A 15733-nucleotide genomic window follows, 5' to 3' on the forward strand; every position below is an offset into this window, starting at 1 on the left:
TTCTCTGCTGGCCCTGCCTGTTTGCATTCAAAATCCGGCGCCTGCGCCGCGGCCGTACCTATCTTCAATGTGCGCAGGCGCACTGAGAGGCGGCCGCTCGCTCGGCCACTCCATCCTCAATGCGCCTGCGCCGATGACGTCATATCTACACCCGGCGCAGGCGCATTGAGGATGGAGCGGCCGAGCGAGCGGCCGCCTCTCAGTGCGCCTGCGCACATTGAAGATAGGTACGGCCGCGGCGCAGGCGCCGGATTTTGAATGCAAACAGGCAGGGCCAGCAGAGAACGACTCCGTTCCCTGGCCCTGTCAATCACAATGCGGAGGGGGCGTCATTAGGATCTGAGGATGCGGCTGCTACCAGCAAGTAGCCGCCCTACTTGCTAGTAGCAAGGTAATTTACATATTTTAAAAATAGCTTTTTATCAAATTCTACTGAACCAAAATGATTATTTAACTTATGTATAGGGAGCTCGCAGTATAGGGATTATTAGTAAACACAAAAAAAAACGGTTTAGTGGGCTGACAGAAGCCCTTTAAGCCAGTTTAGTGTTCCTGAACTGGAATAGTACATTCCAGTTTAGCTCCCCCCCCCACCCCTGTGAGCAGAGTGGCTGCGCCCATATCCTGCCTCATGGGTGGAGAAGGAAGTTAAGTTAGTGTGCCAGCCACCCCAGCTAGGGGAAGTCTGTGAGTGTAGGAGCTCCCAGATATAGGGATCCAAAGCCAGGATCTTGTCTCGGCTAAGACATTGATCATCATCCCCAGCTTGAGATCTGCAGCCTCAGCTGGTAGAAGCAAGCAGACCACTCCAGTTCCAGGAAGAACCATACCCTGTGAATATAACTGTGAGTACAGACCAGAGACCCAGGAGAAGCCATATTCCTCCACAGCTAGTCAGTCCCTAGATAGCAGAAGATAGAAAGTGAAGAAGCAAATTCCTGCCACATTACAGAGCAGCAAGCAGACGTCCTTTTCCTGCAAAGCTCCAGGCACATGATAGAGCAGAAGATATATTCCTGCCACACATTGCCAATACCTGCTGGGACCAAAGACTAATGCTGTACCTTGCTTGGATGAAAGCTACTACCAGTAAAGACAAGTTTAAACTTTACCCAAGGTCTGGATCTCAATTACTGCTGCAAATCCCTCTATTACTCCTACTAGCACCACACTCATTTTATTGCAAGTGAGCCAGGATCCAGGAGTCCAGCCGTACCCAGGTAGGAGACACTGTTGACACCATTACCACTACCATACAGAGACAATACACCACTCTGGCATTCCTAACCTGGGGCATGAGTTACAACACCTTAACCACTTCAACCCCCCTAGCTGAAACACCCTTAATGACCAGGCCACTTTTTACAATTCTGCACTACACTACTTTCACCGTTTATTGCTCGGTCATGCAACTTACCACCCAAATGAATTTTACCTCCTTTTCTTCTCACTAATAGAGCTTTCATTTGGTGGTATTTCATTGCTGCTGACATTTTAACTTTTTTTGTTATTAATCAAAATGTAACAATTTTTTTGCAAAAAAATGACATTTTTCACTTTCAGTTGTAAAATTTTGCAAAAAAAACGACATCCATATATAAATTTTTCACTAAATTTATTGTTCTATATGTCCTTGTTCCTTACAAAGTCTCATATTCCACTAACTTGTGACAAAAAATAAAAACTTCCATGAACTCATTATGCCCATCACAAAATACCTTGGGGTGTCTTCTTTCCAAAATGGGGTCACTTGTGGGGTAGTTATACTGCCCTGGCATTTTAGGGGCCCAGATGTGTGGGAAGTAGTTTGAAATCAAAATCTGTAAAAAATGACCGGTGAAATCCGAAAGGTGCTCTTTGGAATGTGTGCCCCTTTGCCCACCTAGGCTGCAAAAAAGTGTCACACATGTGGTATCGCCGTACTCAGGAGAAGTTGGGGAATGTGTTTTGGGGTGTCATTTTACATATACCCATGCTGGGTGAGAGAAATATCTTGGCAAAAGACAACTTTTCCAATATTTTTTATACAAAGTTGGCATTTGACCAAGATATTTATTTCACCCAGCATGGGTATATGTAAAATGACACCCCAAAACACATTGCCCAACTTCTCCTGAGTACGGCGATACCAGATGTGTGACACTTTTTGCAGCCTAGGTGGGCAAAGGGGCACACATTCCAAAGAGCACCTTTAGGATTTCACCGGCCATTTTTTACAGATTTTGATTTCAAACTACTTCTCACACATATGGGCCCCTAAATTGCCAGGGCAGTATAACTACCCCACAAGTGACCCCATTTTGGAAAGAAGACACCTCAGGGTATTCCGTGAGGGGCATGGCGAGTTCCTAGATTTTTTTATTTTTTGTCACAAGTTAGTGGAATATGAGACTTTGTAAGAAAAAAATAAAAATAAAATAAACCATCATTTTCCGCTAACTTGTGACAAAAAATAAAAAATTCTAGGAACTCGCCATGCCCCTCACGGAATACCTTGGGGTGGCTTCTTTCCAAAATGGCGTCACTTGTGGGGTAGTTATACTGCCCTGGCATTCTAGGGGCCCTAATGTGTGAGACGTAGTTTGAAATCAAAATGTGTAAAAAATGACCTGTGAAATCCGAAAGGTGCTCTTTGGAATGTGGGCCCCTTTGCCCACCTAGGCGGCAAAAAAGTATCACACATCTGGTATCGCCGTACTCAGGAGAAGTTGGGGAATGTGTTTTGGGGTGTCATTTTACATATACCCATGCTGGGTGAGAGAAATATCTTGGCAAAAGACAACTTTTCCCATTTTTTTTATACAAAGTTGGCATTTGACCAAGATATTTATCTCACCCAGCATGGGTATATGTAAAATGACACCCCAAAACACATTGCCCAACTTCTCCTGAGTACGGCGATACCACATGTGTGACACTTTTTTGCAGCCTAGATGCGCAAAGCGGCCCAAATTCCTTTTAGGAGGGCATTTTTTGACATTTGGATCCCAGACTTCTTCTCACGCTTTAGGGCCCCTAAAAAGCCAGGGCAGTATAAATACCCCACATGTGACCCCATTTTGGAAAGAAGACACCCCAAGGTATTCAATGAGGGGCATGGCGAGTTCATAGAAAGTTATTTTTTTTGGCACAAGTTAGCAGATTTTTATTATTTTTTTTTTTAACAAAGTCTCCCTTTCCGCTAACTTGGGACAAAAATTTCAATCTTTCATGGACTCAATATGCCCCTCAGAGAATACCTTGGGGTGTCTTCTTTCTGAAATGGGGTCACATGTGGGGTATTTATACTGCCCTGGCATTTTAGGGGCCCTAAAGCGTGAGAAGAAGTCTGGAATATAAATGTCTAAAAAATTTTACGCATTTGGATTCCGTGAGGGGTATCATGTGAGATTTTATTTTCCGTGAGGGTTCATGTGAGATTTTATTTTTTGACACAAGTTAGTGGAATATGAGACTTTGTAAGAAAAATAAAATATCTATTTCCGCTAACTTGTGCCCAAAAAAATGTCTAAATGGAGCCTTACAGGGGGGTGATCAATGACAAGGGGGTGATCAGGGAGTCTGTATGGGGTGATCACCCCCCTGTCATTGATCACCCCCCTGTAAGGCTCCATTCAGACGTCCGTATGTGTTTTGCGGATCCGATCCATGTATCCGTGGATCCGTAAAAATCATACGGACGTCTGAATGGAGCCTTACAGGGGGGTGATCAATGATAGGGGGGTGATCAATGACAGGGGGGTTGATCAGGGAATCTATATGGGTGATCACCCGCCTGTCATTGATCACCCCCCTGTAAGGCTCCATTCAGACGTCCGTATGTGTTTTGCGGATCCGATCCATGTATCCGTGGATCCGTAAAAATCATACGGACGTCTGAATGGAGCCTTACAGGGGGGTGATCAATGACAGGGGGTGATCAGGGAATCTATATGGGTGATCACCCCCCTGTCATTGATCACCCCCCTGTAAGGCTCCATTCAGACGTCCGTATGTGTTTTGCGGATCCGATCCATGTATCCGTGGATCCGTAAAAATCGTACGGACGTCTGAATGGAGCCTTACAGGGGGGTGATCAATGACAGGGGGGTGATCAGGGAATCTATCGGGGTGATCACCCCCCTGTCATTGATCACCCCCCTGTAAGGCTCCATTCCGACGTCCGTATGTGTTTTGCGGATCCGATCCATGTATCCGTGGATCCGTAAAAATCATACGGACGTCTGAATGGAGCCTTACAGGGGGGTGATCAATGACAGGGGGGTGATCAGGGAATCTATATGGGTGATCACCCGCCTGTCATTGATCACCCCCCTGTAAGGCTCCATTCAGACGTCCGTATGTGTTTTGCGGATCCGATCCATGTATCCGTGGATCCGTAAAAATCATACGGACGTCTGAATGGAGCATGACGGGGGGTGATCAATGACAGGGGGGTGATCAGGGAATCTATATGGGTGATCACCCGCCTGTCATTGATCACCCCCCTGTAAGGCTCCATTCAGACGTCCGTATGTGTTTTGCGGATCCGATCCATGTATCCGTGGATCCGTAAAAATCATACGGACGTCTGAATGGAGCCTTACAGGGAGGTGATCAATGATAGGGGGGTGATCAATGACAGGGGGGTGATCAGGGAATCTATATGGGTGATCACCCGCCTGTCATTGATCACCCCCCTGTAAGGCTCCATTCAGACGTCCGTATGTGTTTTGCGGATCCGATCCATGTATCCGTGGATCCGTAAAAATCATACGGACGTCTGAATGGAGCATGACGGGGGGTGATCAATGACAGGGGGGTGATCAGGGAATCTATATGGGTGATCACCCGCCTGTCATTGATCACCCCCCTGTAAGGCTCCATTCAGACGTCCGTATGTATTTTGCGGATCCGATCCATGTATCCGTGGATCCGTAAAAATCATACGGACGTCTGAATGGAGCCTTACAGGGGGGTGATCAATGATAGGGGGGTGATCAATGACAGGGGGGTGATCAGGGAATCTATATGGGTGATCACCCGCCTGTCATTGATCACCCCCCAGTAAGGCTCCATTCAGACGTCCGTATGTGTTTTGCGGATCCGATCCATGTATCCGTGGATCCGTAAAAATCATACGGACGTCTGAATGGAGCCTTACAGGGGGGTGATCAATGACAGGGGGGTGATCAATGACAGGGGGGTGATCAGGGAGTCTATATGGGGTGATCAGGGGTTCATAAGGGGGTTAATAAGTGACAGGGGGGGGGTGTAGTGTAGTGGTGTTTTGTGGTACTTTACTGAGCTACCTGTGTCCTCTGGTGGTCGATCCAAGTAAAAGGGACCACCAGAGGACCAGGTAGCAGGTATATTAGACGCTGTTATCAAAACAGCGTCTAATATACCTGTTAGGGGTTAAAAAAATCGCATCTCCAGCCTGCCAGCGAACGATCGCCGCTGGCAGGCTGGAGATCCTGTCTCTTACCTTCCGATCCTGTGTGCGCGCGTTCACAGGAAATCTCGGCTCTCGCGAGATGACGCGTATATGCGTCACTCTGCGCAGAGCTGCCGCCTCCGGACCGCGATTCTGCGTTAGGCGGTCCGGAGTCGGTTAAAGGGCCCTGTGACAGTACCCTGCGCACGCTGCAATTGGCGTCACGAACAAACTATAGACTATTATACCCATATCCTGACCCACTGCATAATTTGGCGTCCATGTAACCATACCACAGTCTGGCTCTATTGCACATTGTGTTATCCTATGGAGTCTTGCCACCTACAGGCTGACATAGGAACTACACTTCTGATATGCTGAGTTTCTTCAGAAAGACCCAGGGCATCATAGCGAACGAACGGCTACCCTGATCGCCAAGTGGGAGAGCTGTTCCAGTCCCGGAAACGCAGCGTCTCCAGGTTTCAGTGTGTAAATGTCACATTTTACCACTGCATCTTTAACCCTGGGTTCACACCTGAGCGTTCCGAAAGGAGCGCTCTGTATGCGCGATTGTACCGGCGTTTACAATCGCGCATACAGAGACAAGCAAACGCCCATTGTCGCGCGTTCCCGAATGTCTATGAACGGGAACGCGCGACAAAACGCCCCCAAAGAAGCTTATGTACTTTTTTGAGCGTAGGGCGTTTTACAGCGCGATCGTACGCGCTGTAAAACGCCCAGGTGTGAACCATTCCCATAGGGAATCATTGGTTTCTCCTTGTTGAGCGTTTTACAGCGCGTAGGAACGAGCTGTAAAACGCTCAGGTGTGAACCCAGTGTTAGGGCTAAGTTTCTGCGATCAGTGTTATTGCCGATCACAGACATTGGCCCCGGACCTCTGCTTTTTGAAACGGACGCCATATTTAAACAGACAACTTCTGCCGTACATGTATAGTGGCGGTTGTCTAAAGGAGTTGGCCACGAATAAAAAAAACTTGTCTGCTTTCTTTCAAAAGCAGCTCCACTCCATGGCTCCTCCTTTTACTCTTCACATGGGCAACGTTTGTCTGGATACAAGATGAGCTACGGCCTCTAGCCTGGATACAAGATGAGATACGGCCTCTAGCCTGGATACAAGATGAGATACGGCCTGTAGCCTGGATAGAAGATGAGATACGGGCTCTAGCCTAGATACAAGATGAGATACGGCCTCTAGCCTGGATAGAAGATGAGATACGGGCTCTGGCCTGGATAGAAGATGAGATACGGGCTCTAGCCTGGATACAAGATGAGCTACGGCCTCTAGCCTGGATACAAGATGAGCTACGGCATCTAGCCTGGATACAAGATGAGATACGGCCTCTAGCCTGGATACAAGATGAGATACGGCCCCTAGCCTGGATACAAGATGAGCTACGGCCTCTAGCCTGGATACAAGATGAGCTACGGCCTCTAGCCTGGATAGAAGATGAGATACAGCCTCTAGCCTGGATACAAGATGAGATACGGCCTCTAGCCTGGATACAAGATGAGATACGGCCCCTAGCCTGGATACAAGATGAGCTACGGCCTCTAGCCTGGATACAAGATGAGCTACGGCCTCTAGCCTGGATAGAAGATGAGATACGGGCTCTGGCCTGGATAGAAGATGAGATACGGGCTCTAGCCTGGATAGAAGATGATATACGGGCTCTAGCATGGATATCAGCTGAGATACAGCCTCTAGCCTGGATGCAAGATGAGATATGGCCTCTAGCCTGGATACCAGCTGAGATATGGCCTCTAGACTGGATATAAGATGAGATACGGCCTCTAGCCTGGATACCAGCTGAGATACGGCCTCTAGCCTGGATAGAAGATCAGACACAGCCTCTAGCCTGGATACAAGGTGAGATACGGCCTCCAGCCTGGATACAAGATGAGATACAACCTCTAGCCTGGATACAAGATGAGATACAACCTCTAGCCTGGATACAAGATGAGATACGGCCTCCAGCCTGGATACAAGATAAGATACTGTTGGGTATGGAGGCATACAGGTTCCTGGTATACTGCGGCACATTTGCTCACAGATGTTACGGCTGGGCCTGTAGATCCTGCACACTGGTAGGTTGCTGAAGCTGGTGTTCCAGCTGGTCCCATAAATGCTGGGTTGGTGATAAATCTGGTGACCGGGCAGCCAAGGAAGTGCTGTAATCTGGAGGAGACGTTCCTGGGAACCCTTGCTGTGTGCGGGCGAGCATTATCCTGCTGATAAATCCAGTTGGAAGCCCTGCCATGAGAGGAGCACACGTGGTGGCAGGATGTCCTGCACATATCGCTGAGCTGTTAGTGTCCCTCCTATCACTACTAGGGGTGACCGACTGTCCTATGTGATGGCTCCCAGATCATCACACCAGCGTTTGGGGCAGTGTGTCGCTCCACAGGAAAGGCAGAATTGAAGCAATCACCACAAGGTCTCCATACTCTATTGTCGCATCCCAAACAGAACCAAAATGTAACTTTAATTTGCTTTTCAATTGCTCTGCCCGCCCCACGCTGTAACTCTGATCCCTTCTGGGCCTGCATGATCATGTAATATTCAGCATTTCCATGACCACTACAGGTAATCTCTGCCGCCGGCAGGGATTGGAGTGGCGGCACAGGACATTTTAAAGGTGAGTGTTTTTCACTTTACAAAGCCTTACTAAGGATGACACACTGTTATGGGGGATCTCTGGAGGACACTGTTATGGCGGATCTGTGGAGGACACTGTTATGGGGGATCTGTTGATGACACTGTTATAAGGGGACCTGTGGATGTCACACTCTTATGGGGGACCTGTGGATGACACTGTTATGGGGGATCTGTGGATGACACTGTTATGGGGATCTGTGGATGACACTGTTATGTGGGATCTGTGGATGACACACTGTTATGGGGGATCTGTGGATGACACACTGTTATGTGGGATCTGTGGATGACACACTGTTATGTGGGATCTGTGGATGACACACTGTTATGTGGGATCTGTGGATGACACACTGTTATGGGGGACCTGTGGACGACACACTGTTATGGGGGATCTGTGGATGACACGCTGTTATGGGGGATCTGTGGATGACACGCTGTTATGGGGAATCTGTGGATGATACACTGTTATGGGGATCTGTGGATGACACACTGTTATGGGGGATCTGTGGATGACACACTGTTATGGGGGATCTGTGGATGACACACTGTTATGGGGGATCTGTGGATGACACACTGTTATGGGGGAACTGTGGATGACACACTGTTATGGGGGATCTGTGGATGACACACTGTTATGGGATCTTTGGATGACACACTGTTATGGGGGATCTGTGGCTGACACACTGTTATGGGGGATCTGTGGCTGACACACTGTTATGGGGGACCTGTGGATGACACACTGTTATGGGGGATCTGTGGATGATACACTGTTATGGGGGATCTGTGGATGACACACTGTTATGGGATCTTTGGATGACACACTGTTATGGGGGATCTGTGGATGATACACTGTTATGGAGGATCTGTGGAGGACACTGTTATGGGGGATCTGTTGATGACACTGTTATAAGGGGACCTGTGGATGTCACACTCTTATGGGGGACCTGTGGATGACACTGTTATGGGGGATCTGTGGATGACACTGTTATGGGGATCTGTGGATGACACTGTTATGTGGGATCTGTGGATGACACACTGTTATGGGGGATCTGTGGATGACACACTGTTATGTGGGATCTGTGGATGACACACTGTTATGTGGGATCTGTGGATGACACACTGTTATGTGGGATCTGTGGATGACACACTGTTATGTGGGATCTGTGGATGACACACTGTTATGGGGGACCTGTGGACGACACACTGTTATGGGGGATCTGTGGATGACACTATTATGTGGGATCTGTGGATGACACTGTTATGTGGGATCTGTGGATGACACTATTATGTGGGATCTGTGGATGACACACTGTTATGGGGGATCTGTGGATGACACACTGTTATGTGGGATCTGTGGATGACACACTGTTATGTGGGATCTGTGGATGACACACTGTTATGGGGGACCTGTGGACGACACACTGTTATGGGGGATCTGTGGATGACACACTGTTATGTGGGATCTGTGGATGACACACTGTTATGTGGGATCTGTGGATGACACACTGTTATGGGGGACCTGTGGACGACACACTGTTATGGGGGATCTGTGGATGACACTATTATGGGGGATCTGTGGATGACACTGTTATGTGGGATCTGTGGATGACACTATTATGTGGGATCTGTGGATGACACACTGTTATGGGGGATCTGTGGATGACACACTGTTATGTGGGATCTGTGGATGACACACTGTTATGTGGGATCTGTGGATGACACACTGTTATGTGGGATCTGTGGATGACACACTGTTATGTGGGATCTGTGGATGACACACTGTTATGGGGGACCTGTGGACGACACACTGTTATGGGGGATCTGTGGATGACACGCTGTTATGGGGGATCTGTGGATGACACGCTGTTATGGGGGATCTGTGGATGATACACTGTTATGGGGGATCTGTGGATGACACACTGTTATGGGGGATCTGTGGATGACACACTGTTATGGGGGATCTGTGGATGACACACTGTTATGGGGGATCTGTGGATGACACACTGTTATGGGGGACCTGTGGATGACACACTGTTATGGGGGATCTGTGGATGACACACTGTTATGGGATCTTTGGATGACACACTGTTATGGGGGATCTGTGGCTGACACACTGTTATGGGGGATCTGTGGCTGACACACTGTTATGGGGGACCTGTGGATGACACGCTGTTATGGGGGATCTGTGGATGATACACTGTTATGGGGAATCTGTGGATGACACACTGTTATGGGGGACCTGTGGATGACACACTGTTATGGGATCTTTGGATGACACACTGTTATGGGGGATCTGTGGATGACACACTGTTATGGGATCTTTGGATGACACACTGTTATGGGGGATCTGTGGCTGACACACTGTTATGGGGGATCTGTGGCTGACACACTGTTATGGGGGATCTGTGGCTGACACACTGTTATGGGGGATCTGTGGATGACACACTGTTATGGGGGATCTGTGGCTGACACACTGTTATGGGGGACCTGTGGATGACACACTGTTATGGGGGATCTGTGGATGACACACTGTTATGGGGGATCTGTGGATGACACACTGTTATGGGGGATCTGTGGATGACACACTGTTATGGGGGATCTGTGGATGACACACTGTTATGGGATCTTTGGATGACACACTGTTATGGTCGTGGTGTGAGGAGGAACAGGAGGCAAAGGTCACAGAAAACCTCAGTAAGGCTCTGTTCACATTTCGGCACTGTCAGAGATGCAATCTATCAGCTTTCTTCTGTCCAAATAACAGAACCTCGGCATTTGAAAAATTCCAAGACTTGATAACATGATGTCCTCTGTGTCTAATATTCTCTAAGAATGACTGTGACGAATATGGGACATCAGGAAGGAGGGGGCACATACTTTTTCATGGCGCTGTGCTTCTTGTGCTGTATGTCCCTGGTCTGACATGTCTTCTGAGAAGTGGGAGAAGATGACACTGGTCGGCTTGTTCAGAGCAGATCTCTGGAAAATCCTGAGCTCATAGCAGAGGATAATTCGGTATCCACTAAGTGCCAGCCGGGTATTCCAGCAGGAAAGCAAAAACAAATGTTGCAGGCAATTACAATGGTGTTTCCTTTCATTGCAAGGAATGAAAAAATGGACAGACTCCTGAAAATAATAAAATATCTTTCTCTGGGAAAGCTGGGTGACAACTGGCTGAGGTTACAGATCCCACATGGTTTGTTACTAGGCTTGAGCGAATCGAGCTTCAGATCATAGATCCGAAGTTGATTAGTTCAAAAACTTCGTTCTTAATGTTGTTCCATCAGGTCCGTTACTTTTAACAGGACAAAAAGTCCTGCAAAGAGGACAAAACTGATGTAAAATTTGCATAAACAGATGCTCAAAATAAAGGATCTGTTTTTGTTTTGTTTTTTGTTTGTTTTCTGCGCAATGTCCCCAGCATTACTTCCCCCATTAGTGGCCCCCCAGTATTAATAATGCCCCCATTAGCAGCCCCTAGTATTAATAATGCCCCCATTAGTGGCCTCTAGTATTAATAATGCCCCCATTAGTGGCCTCCCAGTATTAATAATGCCCCATTAGTGCCCCCCAGTATTAATAATGCCCCCATTAGTGGCCCCCAATATTAATAATGCCGCTATTAGCAGCCCCTAGTATTAATAATGCCCCCATTAGTGGCCTCTAGTATTAATAATGCCCCCATTAGTGGCCCCCCAGTATTAATAATGCCCCATTAGTGGCCCCCAGTATTAATAATGCCCCATTAGTGCCCCCCAGTATTAATAATGCCCCCATTAGTGGCCCCCAGTATTAATAATGCCCCGTTCGTTGTCCCCAGTATTAATAATGCCCATGAGTGGCCTCCAGTAGTTATAATGCCCCATTAGTGGCCCCCAGTATTAATGACTCCAATAGTGGCCCCTAGTATTATTAGTCCTCCCATTAGTAGCTCCCAGTATTAATAATGCCCTAATTAGTGGCCCCAAATAGTATTAATGCCGCCATTAGTGGCCCCCAGTCATAATAATTCCCCCATTAGTGGCCCCCAGTATTAATAATGCCCCCATTAGTGGCCCCCAGTATTAATAATGCCCCCATTAGTAGCCCCCAGTATTAATAATGCCCCCGTTCGTTGTCTCCAGTATTTATAATGCCCTATTAGTGGCCCCCAGTATTAATAATGACTCCAATAGTGGCCCCTAGTATTATTAGTCCTCCCATTAGTAGCTCCCAGTATTAATAATGCCCTAATTAGTGGCCCCAAATAGTATTAATGCCGCCATTAGTGGCACCCAGTCATAATAATGCCCCCATTAGTGGCCCCCAGTATTACTAATGCCCCCATTAATGGCCTCCAGTATTATTAATGCCCCCATTAGTGCCCCCCAGTATTAATAATGCCCCATTTGCAGTTCCCTGTGGTTCCCAGTATTAATAATGCCCCAATTAGTGGCCCCCAGTCTTATTAATGCGCCCATTAATGGCCTCCAGTCTTAATAATGCCCCCATTAGTTTCCCAAGTAATTATTAATGTGTCCCCCTTCCCATTCTGCTTGTGAAAAAAGAAAAAAAAGAACATTTGATGGCGCCGCAGTGAACACTCGCTGCTCACTGGATGCGCAGGACAGGACCTGTGCTCCAACGTGATGACGTTTCGCAGGTCCTTTTTCCAAGGAGTGAGTTTCTCCTTGATTGGAAGCAGCAGGACCTGTGAAACGTCATCACGCTGGAGAACAGGTCCTGTCCAGTGAGCAGTGAGTGTTCCCCGTGGCGCGATCAAATGGATTAGGTGAGTTTTTTATTTAACACAAGCAGAAGGAGGAGGGAGGTTGGGGCAAAGGCTGTAATAATGAGCGCTGCACAATGGAAGTACTCATTAGTAATAGTGCCCGTCCAGATTCCCGGACATGTCTTCTTTTTCATAAATCCCGGCCGAGCCATTTTTCTTGGGTCCAAAAAAAGAGGACATGTCCGTGAAAAAGAGGATGTATGGTTACCCTACCCAACGGTATGCTTTCAAAGCAAAATAACTAACTCAAATACTTGCCTCCATACCACTGTCAGCAATGCGGTGCAGAACACAGGCATCTTCCGGTCTCTGTCCTGAGCTGTATGCACATAAATAACCTACAAAAACCTCTCTGTCCAATCAGACAGCATCTAAACCCAAAGAAAAAATCTACATCTGCACATACAAAGAAAGCTGTGGGACTCCAAATGTACAAAAAATATACAACAATCTTTATTAATTGATAACTATAAAGAAAAAATAGATTATTCTAAAGAAAAAGGCCAGATGGATATTGATACAGAGAACATTGCGAGGGGCGTTATCCCCAATATAGTGATCCAGTTCTACAAGATATACAATGGAAATAAATGGCATTACTGAGCATATCATTAGCAAGGTGATGAGATATAAAATCTTCAACAATCACCAATAGATCGTACAAGAACATCAATGTGTTCAGTGATTAAATAAAAGGATTGCCCCATAGGCCCACAGGTATGTCAGTTAGGCACAATATTGCATTAGCAGTGTCGCTGACCAAGACACCACATTACATGAAGAGGTCTAAAATATCACAAATGATAACTGCGATGCAAACTACACTGGCAAAAAGAATATATACACTACGTGCAGAATTATTAGGCAAATGAGTATTTTGACCACATCATCCTCTTTATGCATGTTGTCTTACTCCAAGCTGTATAGGCTCGAAAGCCTACTACCAATTAAGCATATTAGGTGATGTGCATCTCTGTAATGAGAAGGGGTGTGGTCTAATGACATCAACACCCTATATCAGGTGTGCATAATTATTAGGCAACTTCCTTTCCTTTGGCAAAATGGGTCAAAAGAAGGACTTGACAGGCTCAGAAAAGTCAAAAATAGTGAGATATCTTGCAGAGGGATGCAGCACTCTTAAAATTGCAAAGCTTCTGAAGCGTGATCATCGAACAATCAAGCGTTTCATTCAAAATAGTCAACAGGGTCGCAAGAAGCGTGTGGAAAAACCAAGGCGCAAAATAACTGCCCATGAACTGAGAAAAGTCAAGCGTGCAGCTGCCAAGATGCCACTTGCCACCAGTTTGGCCATATTTCAGAGCTGCAACATCACTGGAGTGCCCAAAAGCACAAGGTGTGCAATACTCAGAGACATGGCCAAGGTAAGAAAGGCTGAAAGACGACCACCACTGAACAAGACACACAAGCTGAAACGTCAAGACTGGGCCAAGAAATATCTCAAGACTGATTTTTCAAAGGTTTTATGGACTGATGAAATGAGAGTGAGTCTTGATGGGCCAGATGGCTGGATTGGTAAAGGGCAGAGAGCTCCAGTCCGACTCAGACGCCAGCAAGGTGGAGGTGGAGTATTGGTTTGGGCTGGTATCATCAAAGATGAGCTTGTGGGGCCTTTTTGGGTTGAGGATGGAGTCAAGCTCAACTCCCAGTCCTACTGCCAGTTTCTGGAAGACACCTTCTTCAAGCAGTGGTACAGGAAGAAGTCTGCATCCTTCAAGAAAAACATGATTTTCATGCAGGACAATGCTCCATCACAGGCGTCCAAGTACTTCACAACGTGGCTGGCAAGAAAGGGTATAAAAGAAGAAAATCTAATGACATGGCCTCCTTGTTCACCTGATCTGAACCCCATTGAGAACCTGTGGTCCATCATCAAATGTGAGATTTACAAGGAGGGAAAACAGTACACCTCTCTGAACAGTGTCTGGGAGGCTGTGGTTGCTGCTGCACGCAATGTTGATGGTGAACAGATCAAAACACTGACAGAATCCATGGATGGCAGGCTTTTGAGTGTCCTTGCAAAGAAAGGTGGCTATATTGGTCACTGATTTGTTTTTGTTTTGTTTTTGAATGTCAGAAATGTATATTTGTGAATGTTGAGATGTTATATTGGTTTCACTGGTAAAAATAAATAATTGAAATGGGTATATATTTGTTTTTTGTTAAGTTGCCTAATAATTATGTACAGCAATAGTCACCTGCACACACAGATATCCCCCTAAAATAGCTAAAACTAAAAACAAACTAAAAACTACTTCTAAAAATATTCAGCTTTGATATTAATGAGTTTTTTGGGTTCATTGAGAACATGGTTGTTGTTCAATAATAAAATTAATCCTCAAAAATACAACTTGCCTAATAATTCTGCACTCCCTGTAATTAGTTCAGCAGCACTGCGGATGCATAAAATATACCAAACGTTTACATATAATGCACCTTATAATGAAACAGACGTACCCTGTCACATGGTTCACTAGTAATCAGGAATGCCGTCCCGCGCACAAGTACCTCAACGCGTGTTTCACCTTTCACCCTCATTGTTATATATTTTTTGAGCTGTATGCAGCCCGTCTCAGGCCTCTGACAGAGACAGCGATACAGTTGAATATTGACACAATGGAAGCACTCATTAGTGATTAGTGCCATTTCCCCATGTGGTGCTGCCTGAGGCAATCGCCTCACATCGCCTTGTTGGCAGTGGGCCCTGATAGTACCCCCTCAATGTCTCTTCATGTACATCATGGAGATACAGATAGTATTGCCTTCCTGCCTCTCCATGTAAATGATGTAGATAGAGATAGTACTGCCTCTGTGTCTCTCCATGTAAATGATGTAGGTAGAGATAGTACTGCCT

Source organism: Bufo gargarizans, chromosome 1 (assembly GCF_014858855.1).
Source record: "Bufo gargarizans isolate SCDJY-AF-19 chromosome 1, ASM1485885v1, whole genome shotgun sequence".
NCBI lineage: Eukaryota > Metazoa > Chordata > Amphibia > Anura > Bufonidae > Bufo > Bufo gargarizans.